This window comes from Giraffa tippelskirchi, chromosome 3, assembly GCF_054371585.1.
Source record: "Giraffa tippelskirchi isolate mGirTip1 chromosome 3, T2T-mGirTip1v1.2.pri, whole genome shotgun sequence".
Taxonomy (NCBI): Eukaryota; Metazoa; Chordata; class Mammalia; order Artiodactyla; family Giraffidae; genus Giraffa; species Giraffa tippelskirchi.
The window spans coordinates 133,739,034-133,766,719 of record NC_137277.1 but is presented as its reverse complement, the minus strand read 5'-3'; the positions used below and the strand labels follow the sequence as shown (position 1 = coordinate 133,766,719).

The 27,686-nt window shown below is 42.2% G+C and overlaps 1 non-coding gene across 1 annotated transcript; it reads left to right on the top strand.

The window, feature by feature from the left end:
- Positions 1-15,612: 15,612 nt before the first annotated feature.
- LOC145543853 (U6 spliceosomal RNA) lies at positions 15,613-15,719 on the top strand. Its single transcript, XR_014081101.1, has one exon. It is a non-coding gene; the product is annotated as a U6 spliceosomal RNA (small nuclear RNA).
- The last annotated feature ends 11,967 nt before the right edge of the window (positions 15,720-27,686 follow it).

Here is a 27,686-nt window from a genome sequence, read left to right as displayed (position 1 = left end):
CTTCAGAGAGTGGTGCAGTTAGGATTTGAACACAAGCCTCCCACAGCCGCATACAGGATGACAGAAGATGCAGGTTAGAAAGAGGGTATTTCTCAAAAATGGAGTGTCTGTCAGGGCAGGCAACCAGGGGTGAGTCAGGATGCCCCAGAGCCTAGCAGCAGAATAAGCACGTTTCACTGAGTTCTCAGGGAAATCCTCTGTTCCAGGGACCTACGAACCCTATTCTCTCATTGGAAACAAACAGGACAGTGGTAGACAGGGCTATGGAGGCACCATAATTTCTTCCTGTAAAGAGTAAACTTCCTTGGTCATTCTGCCCAAACCCTACAGGCTGGATCCCTGAGACAGCTCCATTCATCCCCGGAAAGTGCATGAGAAGTGTTAGTATTCAGAGCTGCGTGTTTTGCTGTTAAATTAGAAACACTTACATATTCATTCATATTCTCGCCATTTTTGCTATTACTTTTGAGCACCCCAATTATTTGTGCCCTGTTTTTATGAGGCCCCTCATCTTGAGCTCTTAGGGCCTAAAATTGTCATTCAGAACTAAATTAATAGCAGTTTTATTGGCTCGTTATTTCTGACAGCTGGTTGGAAGTGCAGTGTGATAAGTATTAGGTAATAATCTCAGTGGGCCCTGATTAGAAACTAATAACATTAGCAATAAACTCACAACGTGGCTGCAGTAAAACTTGATAAGAGGAAAGGACACAAGGCTGCTCCATATGGAGAAATCTGGGCCAAGGATAGAGCCCACCTCCCCATTCTGCCTGATTAGGCTACCAGTCCATTTGTAACATCACCAAAACCAAAATCTGATTTCAGTCCAGGAAAGAAAAGTGATGGTCAACAAAAAAATTGTGTTGTTGGAATGGAAATATTGCCAAAGAAATATTCCGTATTTCTCACATTTCAAAATCATTCAGAGATATTTCTAATATTTTTCTCTCAATGTTTCCCTTTCTTCAACAAAAGTACATCAAGTCTGCTCTTACTTTGGTAATTACTGGTATTTGTAAAACCCTAACTTGGAAGAGGGCCAGGCCCTTTTCCAAGCCCTTCACGTACATTATTCTATGCCATCCTCACAAGGAGCTTGCAGGGTTGAGGCTATTATTATTCCATTTACAGATCAGGGACCTGAAACACAGAGAGGAAAAGTGACATGTCCTAGGTAACACAGCATGAATGCTGAGGATGGAATCCCAGTAGCAATGCTCATCCTCTGTAATCACCAGAGAATGCTATATCCTCGCTTTCCATCCTCACTTTCCATTTTAACAAGGCTTAGGGGACACCTGCTGCTGCTGCTGCTGCTAAGTCGCTTCAGTCGTGTCCAACTCTGTACGACCCCATAGATGGCAGCCCACCAGGCTCCCCCGTCCCTGGGATTCTCCAGGCAAGAACACTGGAGTGGGTTGCCATTTCCTTCTCCAATGCATGAAAGTGAAAAGTGAAAGTGAAGTCACTCAGTCGTGTCCGACTCTTCGCGACCTCATGGACTGAAGACTGCAAGGCTCCTCCGTCCATGGGATTTTTGAGGCAAAAGAGTACTGGAGTCGGGTGCCATTGCCTTCTCCCAGGGGACACCTGCAATGTACCAAACACTCTGGGGTGGAAGGAGAATGGATACAAAATTAACCGAGGCAGATGCAGTCCTAGGAGCAAACCCCTTTACCTTCATTATTGCAATAGCTTCTTAAATCTCTTCTTTTTAAATTTCATACTGGTGGAAGCCTGGCTGAAATAGCTTACCTTTGCTTTTTTTCACTTCCAGTTTTATGGAGATGTAATTGACAGTACTGGATACATTTAAGGTGTACAGCACAATGATTTGACTTACATACATCCTGAAATGATTATCATAGTAAGTTTAAATGAACATCCATTATCTCATAAAGACACAAAAGTAAAGAAATGGAAAAAATTTTTTTCCTGATAACCTCCTAACTTCTGGCCTCTCCTTCTTCTCGTTTTTCCTTACAAATCAACCAGAGGGAGCCTGTAAAAATGTAACTCGGGTCACAACCCTCCTCAGTTCAGAGCCCTCCTTTAACTTATTCCAAATAAAAGGCAATCTTATTCCAAACAAAAGGCAAATTTGGCAGAATGACTCCTGTCTTTCCAGAGCTCCCCCAACAAGTGCCCCATTCAGGCTGCGCCAGTCCTGTACGCAGCCCGTGCCAAACCTGCTCATTACCCTGTAAACAGACCTGTAACCCTCACTTCAGGGCCTTTGCACCTGTCATTCCCTCCACCTGGAACACTCTTCCTAGAGCACACCACCCATTGCATCTGCTTCCTGTCCTTGATCTCCTTCAGATGTCATTCAGAGGACACCTTGCAGTGAGGGTGTCTGCAAGCATCATTTTTAAAATTGTAGCGACTTCCCTGTCTATCCAGTGGTTAAGACTTCACACTTCCGTTGCAGGGCGGGAGGGTTTGGTCCCTTGTCAGGGAACTAAGATCCCGCATACGGCACGGCCAAAAACCAAACAAATAAATTAACTGTAAAGCCCTTCCCCACTGACCCTGTCCCATGGTCCTCCCCGTGATCCTTCCCCAGTGACACTTTCATCATCTTTCTTTTTTTTTTTAACCTTTTCCAATTTGAAGTATAGTTAATTTGCAATATTGTATTCGTTTCAGGTGTGTAACAGAGTGATTCAGTTATAGATATACATTTTTTTCTTTTCTAGATTCTCTTCCATTATAAGTTATTACAAGATACTGAGTAGAGTTCCCTGTGCAATAAGTAGGTCCTTGTTGTTTATCTATTATATATACGGTGATGTGTATATGTTAATCCCAAACTTCTAATTTATCTCCCACCCCCACTTTCTCCTTTAGTAACTCTGAGTTTGTTTTCTATGTCTATGAGTCTTTTGATGTTTTGTAAATAAGTTAATTTGTATTATTTTTTAAGATTCTACATATAAGTGATATCATATGATATTTATCTTGATCTGACTTACTTTACTTAGTATGATAATCTCTAGGTTCACCCATGTTGCTGCAAATGGCATTATTTCATTCTTTTAATGTGGTTTAGTAGTATTCCATACCGGAGAAGGCAATGGCACCCCACTCCAGTACTCTTGCCTGGAAAATCCCATGGACGGAGGAGCCTGGTAGGCTGCAGTCCATGGGGTCGCTAAGAGTCACACACGATTGGGTGACTTCATTTTCACTTTTCACTTTCGTGCATTGGAGAAGGAAATGGCAACCCACTCCAGTATTCTTGCCTGGAGAATCCCAGGGACGGCGGAGCCTGGTGGGCTGCCGTCTGTGGGGTCGCACAGAGTCAGACACGACTGAAGCGACTTAGCAGCAGCAGCAGCAGCAGTAGTATTCCATATGTACTACATCTTTTTTATCCATTCATCTGTCAATAGGCATTTAGGTTGCTTCTTTGTTTTGCCTATTGCGAACAGTGCTGCTATAAACAATGGAGTGCATGTATCTTTTCAAATTATGGTTTTCTCCAGATACATGTTCAGGAGTGGGATTACTGGATCATAGGGTAGGCTCTATTTTTAGTTTTTTTTTTTTTTTTAAGGAACCTCCATACTATTCTCGATTGCAGCTACACCTATTTATATTCCTACCAACAGTATAGGAGAATTTCCTTTTCTCCACTCCCTATCCAGCATTTGTTATTTGTAGACTTTTTAAAGATGACTATTTTGACTAGTGTTCACCCTCTTTCCTGTTTTATTTTTTTCCATGGCACTTTCCACTATCCAGAAAACTGTATGTGTTAGCTGTGTAATTGGTAGGGTTTTGGTCAGTTAAATTGTCTGTCTTCTCCCCACTAAAATATGTTCCATGAAAACAGAGGAGTGTGTCTATTTTGTCCATTGCTATAGTTCCAATCAGACACGACTGAAGCGACTTAGCAGCAGCAGCAGCACAGTTCCAATGTTTATTTCCTGAAAGCAAAAATCTCTGCAAGAGTTTAGCATACCCCCTCCATCTGAAATGAGGACCCAACAAATCCAAATAAGCCTGATGCCTGCAGAAGGTGTTCAGCCATAATCCCAAGTGTCCTCTGTAGCATCATTTTGGTCCTTGTGTGATACAAACATTTGCCCAAGAGTTTCATAGCTAAGTGTGTCGAGTCATGTCACCTATCACATCAAAATTTCCTCTCAGGTGGGGACAGGATCTTGTCCCTTTTTTGCGTAACTCTAACACTTTTGTGAACACAGCTCTTGCACAGACATCTGTTCTTCAGAGCTGTCCTTTGGGGTGAGTTCAAGGAACAGAGGTCAAGATTAATATTCCACTTTACAGATGAAGAAACTGAGGCTCAGAGTGGTCCAGAGTCTCATCCACATCTGCAGGGCTAATGTACCACTGACTCAGAATGAGAACCCAGCTGTTCTGATGGAGGTCCGATACCTGTTACACTACATCCTGCATCACCTGTATATCTCAGTGCTCAAACTGTAATTGTCTGGCAGTCACAATTATGGTTCATCGGTATGTACTAGATGCTAAGAATGGTCCAGTTACACTGCACACGCTGTTTACTCTAAACTCAAACACAGCCTTGTGGGTATTACTGCCCCCTCCTCCAATCCTTTCTAAAGATCAGAAAGAGATCTCTTTAAAGATTAATAGACTAAGAGAGGTTAAATAACTTTATCAGGGTCATGCAGCTAAAATTATAGAAGTGGAATACAAAATGACCCCAAAACCAGACTCCCTCCTCTGCACACTGTGCACAGAGATGTTTGATGCTACACAGAGAAAGGCTTCCTAGGGAGATGAGGGACCCCCCTCTTCCTCTGCAAATCTCTGATAGAGGCCTCCATGGGCTCAGGAAAGGGAGTTCAAATCCATGGCCACTGAAACTCTCTCTGATCCAAGGAGGTGATGCAAAGATCGTGAATGGCATTTGAATACCGTCACAAAGTAAAAGATCTTGGTCAACTTACAGAAACTTCCCGAACTTTGGCTTCCCTTTCTATTAAATGGGCTACTGGTGTAGACCACAGAGAATTACTGTGAGACTTTGATGATGTCATCAGTGCAGAGCACTGAAGTGTGGAAGGAGGATGGCAAGGGGAACAGCAATCCAGGTGGACAGAGTGAGGAGCAGAAGCCTGGGGCATCGCTATTCCCATTATCCTCCAATGCAATGCCAGAGAGTCTCAAGTTCCTAAGAACCCTATTTGTGGATCTTGTTATTGTCTGTCCCCACATAGGGCCCAGCCTGTCCTGACACATCTCCTCCCATAGCAACCCAGGGCCTCCCTGGCTCATCACCATCTAGGAGCTGTGGCCTTGGACCTACCATCTCCACCAGAGCTCACTGAGTTCCATGACTGCAAACTGACCTTCCTCCTGATTGCTGCAGTCTCTAGTCTCTTAGCTAAGGTTACTCCTCTTCCTCAGCAAAACTGCACCTCTTTTACTCTTGGAGGCAGCTTTGTACAGTAGTTGGGAGAGGAAGGGTTATAATTTGAGGCAAGTGGGGCCAGCACTATCTTTTTTTTTCTTAGCATTCTATTTATTTACAGCACTTTACAAGATATCTTTTTTAAATTTTCATTTTATTAAATATAATAATAAACTTGGCATCAGCCCAGCTCATTAGTCCCCAGGGTTGGGCTGATATCTTTGGCTGATTATGAATGTTTCCACTCCTGTTTTCATCCTTTGAAGCTGTGACATTTAGCATGGCTTATTAAGTCCCAGCTATGTCAACAGACATGAGATGAACATCTGCCAGGATCATGGGTCTGCTGGGCCCACAGGAAATCAGACCCTTCTTTTTTAGCAGGACTTGAATGCTTTTCAAATTGCAGTTTTGTTAAAACACCAGTTCTTTTGCAAATGCTGGACAAATGAAGACAGGTGGACTGAACACAAATGCTCTAGGATGAGGATGAAGAGTATGTAACTAGTCCTACCAAATGGACTTGCTTCCTCCCCTCCTCTAAGCCACCCAGGCACCCAACTCTTTCCCAGAACCACAGCAGAGGGACCCCTCGCTGCAGCACCTGGGCAACAGGACAGAGAGTGAAATGCAAGAGGAAAAAGAACAGAACCTTTATAGTCAAAAAGTCCTGGGCTTTTGAGTTCTGACCTCATGCATAACCCAAGGGACTGGGACAAACAGGTTCATCTACTTCTTTTCTTTTTGTTGTTATTAACCATCATTTTAACGCTTATTATTACGGAGAGTGACAATATCATATGTACCATATAACCATTGCTCTATCACTAAACATACAGAGTTTTCCAACTTTTCAACTACTTGGGGAAAATACTTCTTCCATATTGTTGTTTCCTTAGGTTACCTACAGGAAACCTTTTTTTTTTTTTCCTTGTTTGTTGTTAGGAAACCTGTTTTGAGTAATCCATCTTCTTTTCAGTTTAAGCTTCCTTGCTGAAACTATGATAAGTCCTTGCAAAATTAAGATGATTAAAATCTTAACAAAGATTTTTGCTGCAATTTTCACTAATTTAAATCTACTTCCATTCTTGAGTGACTAGTCCCTCTCCACAGCTCTTTCTTACTGTTTTGTTCCTCTGCCAGGTAAACAACATATTTTTTTCTGTCAAAGTTTTGTTATACCAACATGAAACCAGTAACATCAATAAGGCGTTCTAATTAAAAGTCGTGGTGTGTCTTTAAGAACTACACATAAAAAAAATTAATCAGTAATGATACTAAAGCATTTTTACTGGGTTGAATTAAACAGCATGAATTCTGGACCTGTGGACTTCATCCACCTCTGCATCTCGGGGTTCTAGCTGTAAAGTGGGGAACAGTGTCAATCCTTAAATCCTCTCATGAAGATTGAAACCCAGAATTCAAGGACAAAGGGCTAGAACAGAGCCAGGGAAATAATAAGCAAATAAGTTACCATTCTTCCACAGTCAAAGGGATACTGAAAAAGATGCTGGGTGTGGTGGTGGAGCAGCTAGTGTTCTATCAGCTTTAGGTAAATGGATATAAAGAATCCTGTTATTACTGTGTTCAACTCTCAAACAATGGTGGGAAGTTGGTTTCCAGGCTGTAAGCAGTCTGGTAACCCAAACTGAATTGGGTGGGATGCAGGAACATGAGTCCTTTCATTCAGCACTGCGAGAAATAATGCTTCATCATCATTCAGTGGCTTAAATCTTAACAGAGGCATTTAAATACTTTCCCTATATCCTAGAAACAGTAGTAGAACCTCAATCTCCTCCAGAAGGTTGACATAGAGTCAAAAGAGCTGAGAAGTGTGATCTACACACTGAAGATTTAGTTCTTTTTTTAATTTTATTTTATTGAAGTATAGCTGACTTACAATCTTCTGTTAGTTTCTGTTGTACAGAACAGTAATTCAGTTAAACATATGTATACATTCTCTTTCATATTCTTTCCCATTATCATTTATCACAGGATACTGAATATAGTTTCCTGTGCTACACAGCAGAACCTTTCATTTATCCACTCTTTATATAATAGTTTACATCTGCTAACCCAACTCTCAATCCATCCTTCCCTCACTTCCCTCCCCTTGGCAGCCACAAGTCTGTTCTCAAAATCTGTGAGTCTGTTTCTGTTTCACAAATATGTTCATGTGTGTTGTATTTAAATTTCATATACGAGTAACATCATATGGTATTTGTCTTGCTCTTTCTGACTTACTTCACTTAGAATGAGATTCTCTATGTCCATCCAGAGATTTAGTTCTTAATAAGCCATTGTCTTTACCACTTCAAATCCTTCTTGAAAATATACCTTTCCCCCCCAGCTATTCAGATAAATACTAACCAATTTAGTAGAAGTAAGGAAGGCAGAAAGGAAGGGAACAAGAGAGGATGGGAGAGACGAAAGAAGGAGAAGCTGAGATAAAAACAAAAGTTGAGGAAGTTCTCTGGCAGTGGTTCGGTGGCTAGGATTCAGCACTTTCACCGCTGTGGCCTGAGTTCAATCCTTGGTTGGGGAACTAAGATTTCACAAGCTCTGAGGTGCAGCAAAAAAAAAAAAAAAAAAACAGTTGCAAAATGGCAGATCTGAGATTAGAACCCCATATGTCATACTTTAAAACCCAATATGAGAAAAAAATTATTTTATATGCCTTTTAATTTAGTTTCATGATAAATTTTGAAAACTGATTTCTTTTCTTAGAGCTCATTGAAGGAAATTTCACCCTCAGGAATGCATGACATGTCATTGCATGTTAGAGGAAAGTAGGGATCATTATAATCATCTCATGAAAGATACACTCAATATAACAGAAAGATTTTAGTTCAATAAAGTTGCTCTGTGAAGACTTATGTGATAAAAACCTACACCAAGTGAAAAGAAGGGTTGTTCTCCATTTAGACCAAAGCCAAGTTCCCTTTGATTCCTCACCCTACTTCAGGCTTGCTTTTCCTGCAGGATCAGTAATGCCTCCACCCCAGAACCCAAGGCTCTTAGGAGACCACCCACACCCCTCATGACCCCACACATTACTATGGGTATTGTTCTTGTCCTCATCATTTTCATTCTTTATTAGTGGCCCTGATCATAGAGTGAATAAAGCACTCTCTGGAAGTAATCTGTGTGAATAAATGGATTAAGACCTACATGTAAGACCAGACACTGGGACTTCCCTGGCAGTCCCGTGGTTAAGACTTCATCTTCCAATGCAGGAGGTGCAGGTTGGATCCTTGGTCAGAGAACTAAGATCTCACATGCCATGTAGCCAAAAAAAAAAAAAACCATAAAATAGAAGCAATATTGTAATGAATTCAGTAAAGATTTCTTCATTGAAGTCTATGGAAAACAGTATAGTGGTTTCCAAAAAAACTAAAAATAGAACTACCATATGACCCAGCAATTCCACTCCTGCATATATATCCAAAAACAAAACCACTAATTTGAAAAAATACTTCCCAATGTTCATAGCAGACTCATTTACATTAGCCAAGACATGGAAACAACCCAAATGTCCTTCAACAGAGGAATGGATAAAGAAGATGTGGTACATATGCACAATGGAATACTACTCAGCTATAAAAAGAAAGAAATTTTGCTCCTTGCAGCAACATAGATGGATTTGGAGAGCATCATGCTAAGTGAACTAAGTCAGACAGAGAAGGATAAATCTTGTTTGATATCACTTATAGGTGGATTCTAAAATATACAACAAAATAGTGAATAAAACAAAGGAGAAGCAGACTCACAAATAGGATGAGAATCAGTACAGAAAAACCATCAAATATCTCTCGATATTTGAAATCCTCTACTTAATGAAATTGCCTTAGAGGTCTTCCATGCTGGCAGAGTGGTGGGGGTAATGAGGGTGAGAGCTCGACAGTTTTCTTCTTTGTGCCTCAATTTCTCCAACTGTAGAATAGTAGAAAGGACAATAATATTTACAGGAATGTTGCAGGAATTAAAACGTGTTAACAAAAAAATTGGAGCAGAGGAAAAGCCTCATGGTAGATACTCCATCAATCTTGGTTCCCAGCGCCAGCCACATAGCTATGGGACCTTAAGCAGGTCCCTTCACTTTTATGGACTTCAAATGCAATAGAAATAGACCCTTAGGGAAAGGAGGGAGGGAAAATTTAGGAGTTTAGAATTAATAGATACATATATAAAATATATAAAACAGATACATAATACAAAATATAAATAACAAGGACCTGCTGCATAGCACAAGGAACCCTACTCAATAGTCTATAATAATCTATAAGAGAAAATAATCTGAAAAAAATAGATATATGTATATGCATAACTGAATCACTTTATTGTACTCTTGAAACTAATGCTACAGGGTAAGTCAACTATACTTCAATTTTAAAAATGCACAGATTCTGGGTTTGAACCATGCAATCTCACTGAGTTTTTAGGACATCACCAGTCTGGGGAGGCAGCCCTGCTCTGTGATGTCTTGCTCTGTCTAATCACTACAATGGTTTTACTAACAGAGTTATCTCAGAATTGAGATCAGGTAAAGGAATCATTGGGCTTCCTGGGTGGCTCAGTGGGTAGAGAACTCATGTGCCAATGCAGGAGACGTAGGAGACACTAGTTCCATTTCTCCATTGGGAAGATCCCTGGAGGACGGCATGGCAACCTACTCCAGTATCCTTGCCTGGAGAATCCTATGGACAGAGGAGCCTGGCAGGCTACAGTCCATAGGGTCCAAAGAGTTGGATACTACTAGAGTGACTCAGCACCCTCACACACACAAAGGCTTCATTAGCTATTTAACTGTGTTGAAAAAGAAAATATAAAAGATCTCCAGATCTCCCACAATACCATCTAAAGGACAAAAGGTTTCCATTTACATTTTGACATAATTTTAGCATGTAAAGTCAAGTGCCCGCCAGGGGGTAATCCTCCCTGAATAATTGCAGGGTTCCTAGCAGAACTGGTGCTGATAACTGAGTTGCCTGGAGGTTGCTAGGGAAGCCCTAACTGTCTAAATAATGGACATAGAGGGGACAGTCCCATCTCTCATCTCTCTCAGAGAACAATCCAGTTAACCACAGCAGGGGGGTCAGGGTGAGGCATGTGGTGCAGGCACCACACAGCTGCAGCTGCATCTGGATGCAGACTCCACGCATCATGCCTCCTGCGTCCTCCCATGTGTTATACTATTATTATGCTCATTATCACCATGTGTCCCTAGGCACCAATTTTTGCTGCAAAATAACAAAATTTCAGTGATGTAACAGGCATCTGTGAAATAATGTAAGCATTATTTCTCACTGGTGTGTGCAGGTCTGCTGCTTTGGCCAGGCCACAGGCTGAGTTTAGATCTGCTCATATGTCTCTCATCCTCACTGGCTTCCTGGAGCACTGTCCTTTCACGGTGATGGCAAAGAATGTGGTGAAGGCAGAAATGCACAGGCCCCTCAAGGCCTGAGCTCAGAACGGTGCACCGGATGGTCCTACACACATTTTCCATGCCAGAGCGAGTCACATAGCCAAGCCCAGCACCAGTGGGGAGAGGAATGAACTCCTCCCATGGTGGTAGGGGAGTGAATAGTTGCTGAACAATAATGTCATCTTCCGTACTTCTTAAAACGGTGAGGCTTTATTTCTCCCAAACTTTGTCGAACATAGCTCTAGAAAAGTTGACTCACATTCACCTCCTGGGATCCAGGGCAATGGTCCCCACTGCTGAGACACTTGGATGTCCAAAAGCCAAGATCAAAGGGAAGTCCAGGTCACCAAACTGGCATCAGGGAAACTTTGTGTTAAAAATGAACAGATGTATTATTTAAATATAGACAGGGAACTCTGCTTGATATTTGGTAATAATCTAAATAGGAAAAGAATTTGAAAAAGAATAGGTACAAGTCTATGCATAACTGAATCACTTTGCTGTGCACCTGAAATTAACACAATGGTGTTGATCAACTATACTCCAATAGAAAAAAACATTTTTAAATGGCAAAAAATTAAATTACAAAATTGAAAAAATATTTTGTCCAATTGAATATTGTCTCACAATTTTCTTTTCTGGCAGATTTTTTTTTAAAAAAAAGGAATAGACATAGAAAACAACAAACTTATGTTTACCAAAGAGGATGGAGGGGTGGGAGAGATGATTTAGGAGGTTGGAAATAATGTAGACTGTAGACACACTACTATATATAAAACAGAGAAACAAGAAAGACCCACTGTATAGCACAGGGAATTAAACTCAATATTTTATAATAATCTTATGCATGCATTCATGCTAAGTCACTTCAGTCATGTCCAACTTTTTGTAACCCTATGGACTGTAGCCTGCCAGGCTCCTCTGTCCCTGAGATTCTCCAGGCAAGAATACTGGAGTGGATTGCCATGCCCTCTTCTGAGGGATCTTCCCAATCCAGGGATCTAACCCATGTCTCTTACATCTCCTGCATTAACAGGCAATTTCTTTACCACTAGTGCCACCTGGGAAACCTAATAGTAATGTACAAGGGAAAATAATCTGGAAAATAATGGATATGTGTGTGTGTGTATGTATAATAGAATCACTTTGCTGTACACCTGAAACTAATACAACACTATAAATTAACTATATTTCAATTTCCAAAAATGGTTTAAAAAATGAATTTGCCCAGGGACTTCTATGGTGATCCAGTGGTTGAGACTTCACCTTCCAATGCAGGGGGTGGAAGCTCAATCCCTGGTTGGAGAGCTAAGATCCCCCATGCGTTGGGCTGAAAAAAACCAACCATAAAAAATAAAAGCAATTATAACAAATTCAATAAAGACTTTAAAAATCATCCACATCAAGAAAAAATCTTTATTAAAAGAAATTAATTGAGCTCCAGTGACAAGACTCTTTCCAGGAGGTGGTCTGTAAAAGGAGGGCAGTGCCAAGTGTATAACTTCTGGAGCAGTAGGACAGTGATGAAACTGGGCAAAGAGAAACAGTGACAGTTGCCAGGGTCAAGGTGGTGACAAGGCTTGAGAACAGGCAGATGGTCGACAATTGCAGCAACGATGGCAACAGAAACAGAACGCTAACAGGGGCCAGGGTACCATAGCAGTGGTGTGGTCCCTCTTCAGCTCAGTTGTGCTCCTTTTGCCTGGTGATTTAGCAACATAGCAGGTGGAAAGGGCACTCACTTTGGCACTGGGGACATCTGGATCTTTTCACTGAATCTAATGAGAGTGTTGTCTCAAGTAAGTTATCTAGTGTCAGCCTTGATTTCTTCTTTATAAAATGTAATAATCATTTTTCAGCTTGACAGTGCTTTCTCAGTATCTCAAGGGAAGATCTTAATGGAACCAAATTTGAACAAGAAATTGTGCAAAAATGTGGAACACGATATCTCCCTGGAAACTGGGAATGAAAGAGGGAAGAAGGTAAAAACCATAGCGGGTGTGACGTCTCAGGAAAGAAAGGGATGAGGAGGGTTATGTTTATTTTGTTCACATAATGTTCCTAGCACCAGGCTAAAATACATAAGTTGGTGCAGCCACTGTGCAGAAAAGTATGAAAGTTCCTTAAAAAACTACAAATAGAGCTATCATATGATCTAACAATCCCACTCCTGGGTATATACCTGTGACAAAACACGAATTCAAAAAGATACATGTACCCCTGTGTTCATAGTAGAACTAGTTACAATAGCCAAGACATGGAAGCAACCTAAATGTCCATAGACAGATGAATGGATAAAGAATATGCAGGTGTATATATATATATATGGTGGAATATTACTCAGCCATGAAAAAGAATGAAATCATGCCATTTGCAGCAACATAGGTGTAACTAGAGATTATCGTACTAAGTGAAGTAGGCCAGACAGAGAAAAACAAATACCATTATGATATCACTTATATGTGGTATCTAAAGAAATGATAAAAATGAACTTATATGCAAAACAAAAATAGACTCACAGGCATAGAAAACAAACTTATGGTTACCAAACGGGAAAGGGGGGTTTGAGATTTAAATATATGCACTGCTATATATGAAACAGACAACCAACAAGGACCTACTGTATAGCTCAGGGAACTATACTCAATATATCATACTAACCTATAATGGATAAGGATCTAAAAAAGAATTAAAACATATGTATACATGTATATATATATATATGAATCAATTTGCTGTACACTTGAAACTAATACAATGTGGTAAATCAACTATATCTCAATAAAAATTTAAAATAAAAAAATAAAAATAAATAAACTTGGAAGGAAAGGGTCAATAGCTGGTTATGGTCTTTTCTCTAGCCTCAGGAACACACAAAATTTGATCTTCAGTTAAATCTTTCTTGTGATATTAACTTAAAGAATTCATAGATAATGCATAGCATTGACCCAAGACAAATGTTATGTACAGATCAAGAATCCATACCTCACTGAGGTTATCTATTGATTAACCTGTAACTAATGAGTGATTGGTAACTGATGAATTACAATTGCTCTGACAATGTTAGTTACCCCTGAGCAAGGAGTAGCAAGATGTGAAAGTCACAGTCCCCAGAACTGATCACTGTCCTTGCCCACTCAGCTTTGTGATCACAAAGGTACCAAGTATACAGAAACTTGGGGAGAATTGGAAGCTTGGGGACCTTCATGACCTCTGTCATGCCATTGATGTATATGCTGTGCTATTTATTAGCTGTCTCATAGCCTCTATTAAAGTTAAATTTGGCACTGGGTGGAGCCTATTATATCTTGTGAGTTTAGCAATCAGTGTGGACTCCAGATCACTGCTGCCAGTCAGGCAAAGTAGGCAGTGCAATGTTAACTAGTTCCTGAAAAGAGAAAAATCACTGGCCAAGACGGCAGTTTGTTGTAGGGAGTCTTTTTTACATTAATTTTTATTGGCATATAATTGCTTTACAATGTTGGGTTCGTTTCTGCTGCACAGCAAAGTGAATCAGCTGTATGTGTATCCCCTCTTTTTTGAATTGCATCCCATTTAGGTCACCACAGAGCTAATTTGAGAACTCATCTACTGAGTTGAGCTCCCTGAGCTATACTGTAGGTTCTCATTTGTTACCTATTGTATACACAGTATCAGTAGTGTCTATCTGTCACTCTCAATCTCCCAGTTCTTCCCACCCCTGCTTCCCCCTTGGTGTCTGTATGTCTGTGTCTCTATTTCTACTTTGAAAATAAGATCATCTGTACCATTTTTCTATATTCCATATATCTGCATAAATATATGATATTTGTTTTTCTCTTTCTGACTTTCTTCACTCTGTATGACAGTCTCTAGGTCCATCCATGACTTTTGATGGCCTCATCCTCCTCTCTAACAAGATTTGTCCGGGCTAGGCGCGCCAGGAGAAGGTAGGTCCAGCTCTCCTTCCCCTTCCTGGTGATGGCTGGTAGGTAGGCAGTGGATCAGCTAGCCAGTGAGACATGAGAGGAGGTCATCAGGAGGTTTCTAGAGAAAACAGTACTCTCTATTTGAAGAAAGAGAATTTGGAAGTGATGGTGTTCTCTGCCCCTGGAAATCCCTATATCTGAATGTAATACCTGGAAAAAAGTGGTCATCAGATGATCAAGAAAGAGACATCCTGAGGGCAAAAGTCGCACAAAAGATTAACAGAATGGGAAGACTTTCTTGATGTCATCATTGAGCTTCTAATTGTAGGAAGCCTGCAGCCACCTGAACTTCTTGTTATATGTAATAACAGATGCCCTTATCATAGCCACAATATGGTCTCTGTCTTTTCTTACTTACAGCCAAGGGCTCTTTAACTCATGAGGTCAATAGGTGCTGGAGCAGAGAAGATAAATTTTCCCTAAGTCCCAGGAGCGTATCTGACGATATGGGATCAGTAATGTGCGTCTATCATTATGGGACAGTCTGGTCTAAGAGAGGGAATCCCCCCAGGCACCAGGACAAACCATTCTCATGGGTCAAGAGAGCTGCCCAAGTCCTCCTAGGGGAGCAGAAGAGACAGAGGGTGGGCAGCCATCCACACAGGTAAGAGCTCTTCCTTCTACCATGCCATACATTCCTGGTGACATTAGTTGGCAATGACCCCCTAGCCAAGCTTCACCAGACAGCAGCAATTTTAAAAACTCTTAGGTAAATATTTACAGTTTGTTTAGGGAAAAAATGCTGGCATAATAATAGCACCTATGTGTGTGCTGGGGAGGGGGATGTTAGGGCAATTTAAAATGTACAGGTGGTGCTCGCTTTGGCAGCACATATACTAAAATTGGAACGATACTGAGAAGATTAGCATGGCCCCTGCGCAAGGATGACACACAAATTCGTGAAGCGTTCCATATTTTTAATGAGGTGGATGAAACTGGAGCCTATTATACAGAGTGAAGTAAGCCAGAAAGAAAAACATCAATACACTATACTAACACATATATATGGTATTTAGTCAATCGGTAAAGATAACCCTGTATGCGAGACATCAAAAGAGACACAGATAAAGAGAACCGTGTTATGGACTCTATGTCGGAGAAGGCAATGGCAACCCACTCCAGTTCTCTTGCCTGGAAACTCCCATGGACGGAGGAGCCTGGTAGGCTGTAGTCCATGGGGTCGCGAAGAGTCGGACACGACTGAGCGACTTCACTTTCACTTTTCACTTTCATGCATTGGAGAAGGAAATGGCAACCCACTCCGGTGTTCTTGAGGGACGAGGGAGCCTGGTGGGCTGCCATCTATGGGGTAGCACAGAGTCGGACACGACTGAAGCGACTTAGCAGCAGCTGCAGCATGGATTCTATGGGAGAGGGCGAGGGCGGGATGATATGGGAGAATGGCATTGAAGCATGTAAATTAACATATGTGAAACGAATCGCCAGTCCAGGTTCAACGCATTATACAGGGTGCTCAGGGCTGGAGCACCGGGATGACCCGGAGGGATAGGATGGGGAGGGAGGTGGAAGGGGGGTTCTGGAAGGAGAGAACATGTACACCCATGGTGGATTCATGGCAGTGTATGGCAAAACAAATACAATATTGTCAAGTTAAAAAATAGAAAATAAACTAATTTTAAAAAATAAAAAAAATAAAATGTACAAATGTTACTGAAAGTGGGGGTCTGGCTGCTTGCCACTCAAAAGCCAAAATGAATCAAGATTGGTGGAAAGGAAAGTTTGCTTTATTTTGGATGCTGGCAACAGGGGGCGGTGGGGGCAGACTCCTGTCCAAAGGCCAACTCGCCCAGCCCCAATGACAACCAGTAGGCAAGAATTTTATAGGCTGAGGGAGGGGACTACATGTAGAAATAGCATAGGCAGCTCTGATGGTTATCAGACCTGGTCCTGTAGTGTCTGACCAGTGTCATCTTGATTGCTTTAAGTACGGTTAGTTTTCAGTTCCAAGGTCAGTTTGTTCTCATTTCCTTGAGGCCATTTCTTAGGATTGTGTAAGATGGAACAGTTTATATCATGGCTACAGTCTGATCATGATGTAGTTTACTTCTTCCACCTGCTGGGGGTTTCAGTATCTATAAAACAGCCCACAGGCAATGGCTCGGGGCTATTGTCCATAGCCCTTGAGAAGGAACTGAAGGTCCTCGCTTTTGCTTAATGACTAAACTATCATTATTTGTCCTGTTTGACTCTTTTCCTTTTCTTCTATATTTTCTCACTTCTCAGATTAAACTTATTCTTTGACTAAAGTTTTTTTACAGACAAAAGGCAGGTGGAAGACATGGGGGGAAGAGCCATAGAGTCCTGCTCCATTTCACAGGCTATAAAAATGTTACCAAGTGGGGGGCCCCTCAAATCACACCCAAGGAAATCACCGCAAGATAGATCTACACTAAGGGCCTGTTCTGCACAAGGGAAAAAAAAATGTTTTTTCATATCTTAGAATGAGGTCCCAATAATATCCCTGACTTCCACCTGGAGTCATCATGCATCATTTGATAGAATAGAAAGGCAGATCCCAGAAGTGGAGGTGCTTTTCTACAGAAACACTAGCTGGTATTGTCAGAAATAATGGCCCAGTCACAGGGTGATGAGTTGAGCCAGTTGTTTCTGACACGCAAGTGTTTGATTTCCAGTCCTCCTTTATTCTAAGATGCATGATTCATGTTACCAAACACAGAGCTGGGCTCCTGACTCCTCTCCCTTTGAAGGCTATGCTAATTTGAGACTTTCTTACCAGACGCTCCGCACCAACATGGGTTACTAAGAATGCTGATGATTTATTTCTCAGGAAAGCTCTGAAAAGGAGGACAGTCGCCCATCTGTCTGAGAATTTTTCAGGGCAAAATCCTGTCGGCAGTCTCAAGGATAAATGGACTGACCTGTAAAGGGCCCCATCGTCTGCAGCCACTGATTGATGGAAACAGGCTGAACTGGGAGAGAGGAATTTGAAAAGTTTCATTTCAATTGTGACTCGAAGGCAGGAAACCACTGTATGGAAGGCTTCAGGGTTTGGGGTTTGTTTTTTTTTTTCGGGTCTTTCTTTTATACCTTGTTTTTTTATGCATATCAACAGCCAGGCAGACAAAGTCAAGGAACCTCCTCAGACACTCTTTACCTATAGCTATTACACTTCAGTCAGCAAGGCATCTTTTGAGGGCAGCAATTAAATTAAATAACCTAAGTGTCCATGAGTCACTTCTATAATTTGCACCACTTATAACTATTTGCAAGTCTCCTTGGAACGGCCACAGCATAAATCTTTCTCTTTCAGACAGAAAAGCTGGCATCTCCACTTGACCAAAGTGCTACTGTACTCCTGGTGTTTATGTTTTTTGAATAATGACTTCCTCCCTCATTGGGTCCAGGTAGAATTGAGTGTTTGCCTGAGGGTCACTTTGTCCCCTTGAAGAGACAAAGGAAAGGAGTTCAGTGAGGAAGAGTTGCAAATCTCAAGTGATGCCCTCCCCACAGGCTTCAACTTGGCTCTAAAAACCTTATATATAAAAGAAAAAGAAGACAAGAATGTATTCTATACCTACAAGGGACGAGGCCCATTTGGTCCATGCTTTTGCATGAAGGGCTGGATCCAAATGTCAAAGTCTAATCATAAAGCTAGAGGTTCCGTTTGGGTCCTCATTCAACTTGTTAAGGGGAGAACCCAGTTCCTGGTCATGTGGGTGTGACCCTGCAGTCACATTCTTTTACTTATTTAGCTGCACCAGGTCTTAGTTGCAGCAAGTGTGATCTTATATCTTCGTTGCAGCATGTGGCTTCTTTTAGTTGTGGGCTATGAAGCCTAGTTCCCAGACCAGGGATCGTACCTGGGCCCCATGTATTGGGAGTGTGGAGTCTTAGCCACTGAACCACCAGGCATCGAAGAATGAAAATCGTGCCACTGCCTGGAATTGGTGATAATTCAAACTTTGCAAATTCTAGATTCCAAACCTCAAGGGATTGAATAAACATGTAACGCGCACAGAGCCTTCCACACCATCCTATTCCTTCTCTTCCCACACCACTGACAGCTCTATTTCCCACTCAGAAAAAGAACAGTGTTCAATAGTTTGTAATAACCTATACGGGAAAAGAATCTGAAAAAGAATACATGTATACATGTATATGTGAATGTGACTATGTATGTGTGAATCACCTAGCCTATCAGAAACTAACACAGCATTGTAGATCAACCATACTTTGTAAATCAACAATAAAGAAAATTAAGATATAAAACATTTTCTTAACTTTTAAAGTTCCCTCTTGCTTCTTTGTGGACAATCCAACACTTGTCCTTAACCTTAGGTAATCACTTTTCTGCTTTCTGTTATTCACTACAGTTTTACCTTAAAAAATAAAAATTTTTATTGGAAATTGCAAAAAAAAAAGAGAGAGAGAGGTAGAGAGTCCTCTAGTTATAAGAAAGTGAAAGTGTTAGTTGCTCAGTTGTGTCTGACTCTTTGTGACCCCATGGACTGCAGCTATGTCTGCAGAATTTTCAAGCAAGAATACTGGAGTGGGTAGCCATTCCCTTCTCCAGGGGATCTTCACAACCCAGGGATCAAACCCAGACCTCCGGCACTGCAGGCAGATCCTTTACCATGAGCCACCAGGGAAGCCTCTAGTTATAAGGGATCAAGAAAAAGAGGTATGATCTATCTGGACTCACACAGCAAGCCAGTAGACACACCATGACTTCAATCTCTTATCTGAGTGTAGAGAAGATCGTGGTCTTTTGGCTCAAGCTGAGAATTAGAAACATTCGTGCAGATTGTTTAAAATATAGACCCCAAGGTCTCATCCCAGACCCCTCATCCCAGACCCCACACACCAAGCTCTCAATGTGAGCCACAGGCCTTGGTATTTTGAAAAAATCTCCCCAGGACTTTCAGTGATTTTTTTTTTCCTCAATATTTTTGCACTATTTGAACCTTTCATGACAAAAATAAATTCAACAGGAACTTCCCCGGTGATCCAGAGGTTAGGAATCTACTTTCCTATGCAGAGGACTCAGGTTAGGTCCTTGGAAGAAGGACTAAGATCCCACACGTCGCAGGGCAACTAAGCCTGCGTGCCACAACCAGCGGGCCTGCAGGCTACAACTAAGACCCAATGCAGCCAAAAACAAATTGATTAAAAAAAAAAGATTCTAAGGCCCAGAAATAAGGTGCTTCATTTAAAAAAAAATTTAAATTAAAAAAATAAATAAACAACTTCTCTGTAATAAAATAAACAACAGTGTCATCTGTGTGTGTTGGGGGTAAGGGAGTCCTCAAGTTTCCCAGGTTCCTCTCAGAGATTTTTGCTATCCAAACCCCTTACCCATTGCTTGCAATGAAAAATCAAAAAAATACTATCTACTCTGACAAGGGAGATGAAAGAAAAAGACCAACAATCAAAGTGAAATTCAAAGTGGGTTTGACATGCAGGAAGGGGTACAGGGTTTGAAGTTGGAGAAGCCTTGGGTGTGAATTTGTTACCAAATCCAAACTCCATCTGCTTGCCGCATGAGAGGCCAATAATTGGGAGACGTGTTGAGGCAAGGAACAGCAACTTTTTTCAGAAAGCCAGGCATCCAATAAAATGATGAACTAATGTTCTAGAGTACCATCTCATTGGGGTCTGGATGCTAATTTTTTTTTTTTTTTTAATAGAACAGAGAGGGAAAGAAGATGAGGAAGTAAAGTAAATGGCCATAAGCCTTGTAAAATATCTCTTGGCTTATCCAGCACTGGGGAGGGGATGTGTTCATTTCTTCTTGGCAGCCATTTAGAGGTGGGCAGGGTCAGAAGCCAAAGTACCCTTGAGTCAAGCAAAGGTACTTTAGCTTAACATTCAGGCAGAGGGGCAGGATTGAGGCAGGCTATTATGTATGCTTATAGCCACCTGGGGCTTCCCAGGTGGTAAAGAATCCACCTGCCAAGCAGGAGATGTAGGTTTGATCCCTGGGTGCGGAAGACCCCCTAGAGAAGGAAATGGCAACCCACTCCAGTATTTTTGCCTGGGAAACCCCATGGACAGAGGAGCCTGGGAGGCTTGGACACCATTTAGCAACTAAACAACAACAATACAGCTATAGACAGCATGTTTTCAGTGATTATAGTGCCAAAAGCAATGGAGAGCAAGAGTTAAGGTAGAAGAAACTGTCTGATTCTGTTCTTCCCTGTTACAAATGTTCACTACAGCATGTATTTCTAGCTCAGTCTTCTTGATGGGTAGCTTAATTGCTCCAAGCTCTGCTTTCCCTGACTATATAGTGGAGATCCCTTCAGTCTCACAGGACTATGGTAATTACTAAACACAACGTGCAGCCTATTTAATGCACCTCAATGCCTACAAATGGTAGCTATTATGAGCATCCATTTTATTGTTATCAAAACTAGTATTTTATTAGTATCGATGAACTTTTGGTCCCAAGAAATGAGTGGGAAGAAAGAGAAGACATTTCCAGAGCCTTTGAATGACTCAAAAGGGGCAATTTACAAAGTGCTCGGGTACAGAAAGCACTGCAGGCCGTGGCCGACACTTCTCCAAGCTCCTGTGAAACTATTTGATCCATCTTCTTTTATGCTGAGAGTTAGTAAGGCAAGGTTCCCTGTTCTTTCTGCAGTTGGTATAAAGCCAAGGACACAGGCAGCACTCAGTGTAACAATTTTATCTCCTCTCTCTTTTTAGAGCTGCCCCAAGAGAAGAAAATCAACTACTCTCTGGGTAATTTTTCTGGAAGAAAAGCAGCATCAAAAATCGGAAACTGCTTGTTTAACTTTCCAAAGAAAGAGACATTGTGATCTCTTCACGTTTTGTGGCATGTGTCGAATCAGATCATATCAAAGGCAGGGTGTAATGGCATCGGGGAAAGGAAAAGGGAATCAATTGGAAGGTTCCATCTCCTCCATGTGGATTAGCTGTGAGAATGTGGCTGTTAAAATCATCTCATCATATCAGGACCAAAGGGGAACCTCCAGTGAGCTCCTGTAGGGGATGGATTCAGAGGAAATTACTCTGATGGATGATGGTGAGGTCTGGGCACACCTGTGGAAAGCCAGCACTGAAAACAGGAAGAAGAAATAATAAGGCAGCATCACAATACAAAGTGCAGCATGAAAAAGACGGCTTTACAAAAAAGGAGAGCTTCTGTAAAAATGATATCAAACAAGTGGTTACCGAAGGGAAAACCACAGTCCATTTAGTTTGCCACAGAGCCGTCCCATCAGCTCAGGAGATGCCGCGGCTCATCATCCAGGACAGAAGGGCACTTGCAGCACCCTCATATTCTCAGGGTTTGGCTGGAGGGCTTGGAGAGCCAGGGAAGTTAAATGCCTCACTCAGGGTGCCTCAACAGGAAGGAACAAACCCAGATATCTCTCCTGTCCTCTTTTCTATTGATTCAGGCAAGCTCAATCCCCAGAAAGGGGCTTATCTGAACACAGAAACATTCAACTTTTGGTTCAGGTCAGAGGCAGAGGTGACCTCTTTGCCTAAGGGACCGAAGCAGAAAAGTTCAGCCAGGTGATGTTACCAAATCCCAAGACCAGTCTGCTGGCCACATGACAGGCCAATAATCAGGGGACAAGGTAGAGAGGTGAGGAATAGAGACTTTATTCAGAAAGCTGGCCATTCAAGAAGACGGTGAACTAATGTCCTGGAGTACTATCTTATTAGAGACTGGATGCCCATTTCTTTTATAGGACAGAGATGGGGAGGGGGTAGGAAGTAAAGTAAATAAATATTACCAAGTATCTCCTGGCTTGGTCAGCTTTTGGGGAGGGGATGTGTTCATTTCTGTTTCCCTGCAGCCATTCACTGGTGAGCAGGGGCAGGGTGTTTCCAAGTCAGCTGAACAAAGGCACCGTAGTTTAACTTTCAGGCAGAGGGGCAGGTTCCCCATGGCAGGCCATTGTGTATGCTTATAGCTATAGACAGCATTCTTTTGGTGGTTATAGTAACAAAAGCATTGGAGAACAAAGGTTAAAGTAGAAGAAACAGATCCAATAAGGAGTCAGATTTTGCTCTTCCCTGTTATGGTGATAGCTAATGATGCTCAGGAAAAAAAAAAAGCTTGACTTTCAGGATGAGATCAGGGAGTGGGGAAAAAGAGCTCACTCACAGGAGAGAAAAGCCCAGACACTGCCTATTGACTTTACAGACAAAGGGAATTGCCACGTCATTTCTAACGACTCTCAATGCCGCTTCTTGTTGAACTGATCCAGAAAAGGTAGTGAGGGACTCAAAGGCACATCACAGAAACCAGGACCCAGCAGGAGAAAGGAGAGACACATCTGGGCTATAGGTCCAGCACTTCCACGGCTTTTGTGGATGAATATTTCATGCTGAACTCCTTTTGTTGTCTTCCCAGGCTGATGAGACCCTGAAACTCTAAAGTAGCTGTTGACATGCAGGTCAGTCAACAGTGAAGTCAAATCCAGCCTCTGTACCCTGACATCAAATTAAATCTCAGAGACAGAGTTTTGGGGGAAGTAGAAGAGAATAGCTTTATTGCTTGCCAGGCAAAGTAGGACATAGCAGGTCCTCAAAACTGTATGTCCCAACCGGGAGGGAGTAGTGAGGAGTTTTTATACTAATGGTTCAAAGAGGGTATGATCAGCTCATGAACATTCTTCTAATTCGTTGGTGGTGAGGTAAGTGGGAGTCACCATCATCAACCTTCTGTTTCCAACTAGTCTGGGGTCTGCATGCTTATGGGCAGCATTCAGTTCATTTCTGCCACCTGGTGGAGGTTTCATACACCTAGACAGCATATTAAAGAGCAGAGACATTACTCTGCTGACAAAGGTCCATCTAGTCAAGGCTATGGTTTTTCCAGTAGTCATGTGTGGATGTGAGAGTTGGACTATAAAGAAAGCTGAGCACCAAAGAATTGATGCTTTTGAACTGTGTTGTTGGAGAAGACTCTTGAGAGTCCCTAGGACTGCAAGGGGATCCAACCAGTCCATCCTAAAGGAAATCAGTCCTAAATATTCATTGGAAGGACTGATATTGAAGCTGAAACTCCAATACTTTGGCCACCTGACACGAGGAGCTGACTCATTGGAAAAGACCATGATGCTGGGAAAGATTGAAGGCAGGAGGAGAAGGGGACGACAGAGGATGAGATGGTTGGATGGCATCACTGACTCGATGGACGTGAGTTTGAGCAAGCTCCGGGAGTTGGTGATGGACAGGGAAGCCGGGTGTGCTGCAGTCCATGGAGTCGCAGAGTTGGACATGACTAAGCGACTGAACTGAACTGGTTGGGGGTTCACTATTTCCAAAACAGCTCAAAGATATTGTCATGTGTCTACCCTGAGGGAGAACCAGGACCCTGCCTCAAGGTTGCACTATTGTTTCTTTGCTGTTCCTCCCTTATCTCTGCATCCCTTCCCTTCCATGATTAGCAACTGTTTGAACCTGTCCTTTGAAACTTGGGGAAGGCCAAGGAGGCTGAATGAAGTCTATTTCCTGTAATCTAGAAACAGGGGATACAGAAAGGCTTTTGTGTCCAGGAGCCCCACAAGGTCCTACTAGGTTTCAGAGAACTGTAAAAGATACAATGACAGCAAGCAAATCTGAGTCCACGTATCAATATATCACTGGTACTTAATAAATCAAGACTGACTTGAACAAGCTCTGTCTTAGATCCATAGCTTAACAGAGGCCTCGGCTGTGTGAACAGAAATCATCGTCACTCATTTAAATGTACACAGAGGCTTGCTTAGCACAAATTACACGCATGTTAAAAACACTAGGAAAACATTCACGAAAATCCCAATGGTTATTGGTCAGGGAAAGCCTAGTCTCAAAGTGCAAATGACCTTTTGAAAAACTAAATTGAATGTAGCCTTTATTTTCTGAGGATACATATTAGTTTATTTATGTTTCTCTCTTAAAGGAAGAGGACTTCCCAAGTGGCACTAGTGGTAAAGAATGCATCTGCCAATGTAGGAGACATAAGAGACTGGGATTGGATCCCTGGGTGGGGAAGATCCTCTGGAGGAGGGCATTGGCAGCCCACTCCAGTATTCTTGCCTGGAAAATCCCAAGGTCAGAGGAGCCTGGCAGGCTACAGTCCATAGGGTCGCAAAGAGTCAGACACAACTGTAACAACTTAGTACACATACATAAGGGAAGAAACAGTGGGATGAGGGACAGCATCTATTGAGCAAACCCAGTGCACAGTATTATTCCTGGGATAATAAGAAGCTTTCTAAAACTGACCTATGCACATATAGCTAGTAAATGTGAAAAATCAAAATTTGAACCCAAAAATATGAAAAAGAAGTATAGATGTATAACTTTGCTGTACGGTAGAAATTAACACAATATTATAAATCAACTATACTTCAACTTTTTAAAAATTTGAACCCACTATGGGCAATCAAGATGAAGAGTCCAGGGATCTCCCTCCTAAATCATCTGGTTCTCATGCGTTCACTCTCATATGTGACCTTACACAGTTTCCCCTAACAACCCTGATGGCCACATGCTGCTGGGCCCCTCAGACACTCAAGCATCAGAGGACACTGACTTGTGCCTGAGCAACAGTTGTGAGAAGTGAAGCTAAGTGTCTTCATTAGGTTATGTCAGATGTGTGAGGAGGAGCTGTGGAGCAAGGAACAGTGGGCCCGAGAAGCATGTATAATGAGGCCTGGAGTTGCGGGAGGGCAGCTTCCAGCCACGGAAGATTAAGCTGATGGTACTGGGCAGAGGGTGGAGGGCCTTGGGCTGTTAGCATCCCAACCTCTCACTGTTAATGCCTATCCCCTTTCACTGCTAAAGAGATCTGTGCTCCCAGGCTGTTAGCGGAGGAGTTTGTCAAGATGAGAAATCCACTCGGAAACATTTTACATCTTCCACACAATTGGCTCATTCACAATGTAATTGTGCCCGAAGCAGAAGCATTCAACACACCCCAGGCATTTCGGCTACAGTCTACCCAGATCTCAACAATACTTGCCAAGCTTGCTGCTTTACCCTAATTTTCACAAAAGGAAGATGAGAGGAGGATACCCTGGGACCTTCATCAGAACAAGTGATGCTTGAAAATATTGCTCATCTTCAGCAGGAAAAATTTTATCCCATCTCATATTTTTTGAAGGAAAGAAGCTTTCTCATTTTAAAGGCATTAGTGATCAGCATGGCCAAATAAAGGTATCTTCTCCATCAGAGCTGGTTAATCCATGGCACTTATAACACCAGCCCATGCTTCTGCATCTGTGATAGACACTGCTTATCAGTTACTGCACAATGAGGCAACCTCAGCATCCTTCTCAACACCATGTTTCAGGCAGTCATTCCAATCAAATGATATTCATAATTGAGACTTGCTCCTGCTATTCTAGATGCTTCATGAGCCAGCCTCATCACTGTCGTCTTCTGCTGCTCCCCATACACACTGGATCTTTTTATCTCCCCGTTCTTATAGAAAGTAACCCTAGTTTACTTTAAGAAATCCTCCAGCCTCTAAACCTTCCAGTTTAAGTAGTTCAAGTGTAATAAATCCTCCTTGTTTCTGGAGGTGGATACAAGAGCTAGGTCTGGCCAATCAAAACACTGGACACAACCCCCTCCCCCAACCCAGCCACAGAGATTAGACCAGGGATGCATCAGAAAGACCCAAACTCAGGCCTTAGAAAAGGGGAACTTATTTTGCTTCTGGACCCGAGTTCATGAAATTGTAAGCCCACAGCCATAGAGAGAAAACCTGCCTAAGGATGACATCAGGTCAGAGATGATCAGAGATGAGTGAGGTTGGGCTTTTGCATCCCCGTGATTCATGGCATCATTTGATTCTCTGTCTTCTGTTGTGTGGGGGTTTTTCTTTGTTTGTTTGTTTGAGGCTTTTTATTTTTGCAACTGTCAGTTATACCATAAGGTATTTATTAACTATAGTCACCATGTTGCACATGACATCCTTATGACTTATTTATTTTACAGCCAGGAGTTTGTACCTTTTGATCACCCCCATCCATTTCACCTACCCACCCAGAATCTCATGTTCAAAAAAACATATTCTAATGTTTTTGAACCTATATCCATCTCTGTACTTTTCAGTTCTATGAGGCAATGAAATTCATTTTTAAAAAGCAACTCAAGCCAGCTTGAGTTAATTTTCTGTCACCTGTAACTGAAGCAGGCTTCGTTGACATAATCACACCCTTCAACAGGATGCAGTTCTTGGGTGATGGGCTCCAGCAGGAGTAAGATAATAGAAAACAGCAGAACTGCTTCAGGTCATAAGAACAGAGGCATGTTTGTGGGTGACCAGGACCGTGGAGTCCCCACGTCCACAAAGTTGGAGCCTCACTTACACAGGTTGCCCTCAGATAAAGTGGTCCTAGAAGGGCAGTTACAAAGAAGACACACCACGGGGAAGAGGTGGGGGCTTTCACTGGGGTCCTGCCCCACAGTAGGGCAATTTCTGGGCACAACCTGCTCTCCTGGGACTCCCAAACCTGGCATCGTGGCTTTGATTTGCCAACTCAGCCTCCACCCACACGACTTGGAAATGCCAGCCCGGGACTCCACCACTGTCCACAGTGTGGATACAAACGGATCGCCCCAGCCCTAACCCTAACCCTAACCTTGCTAGGACCCTTTCTTGGGTCTTTCACTTTCCACTCTCTTCCATCCCCAGTGCCATCATGCTGCCCACCACTGTGGCTCCCTGAGACCACCCCCCACCCCGTAAATCAGGCTCTTCCTCTAACTTTTCCACTGTGAGATCACTTTTTTGGTGAAAAGCTCCCACTGACTTTATCTTACTTCCTTAAAAAAATCTTGACAGGAGTCCGCTGTGTTTTTTCTACTTCATCTCAGGGTCTTTCTTTGATTTCTGCACATGAAGGTAGATTGGGATTTCCCCGGACATCAG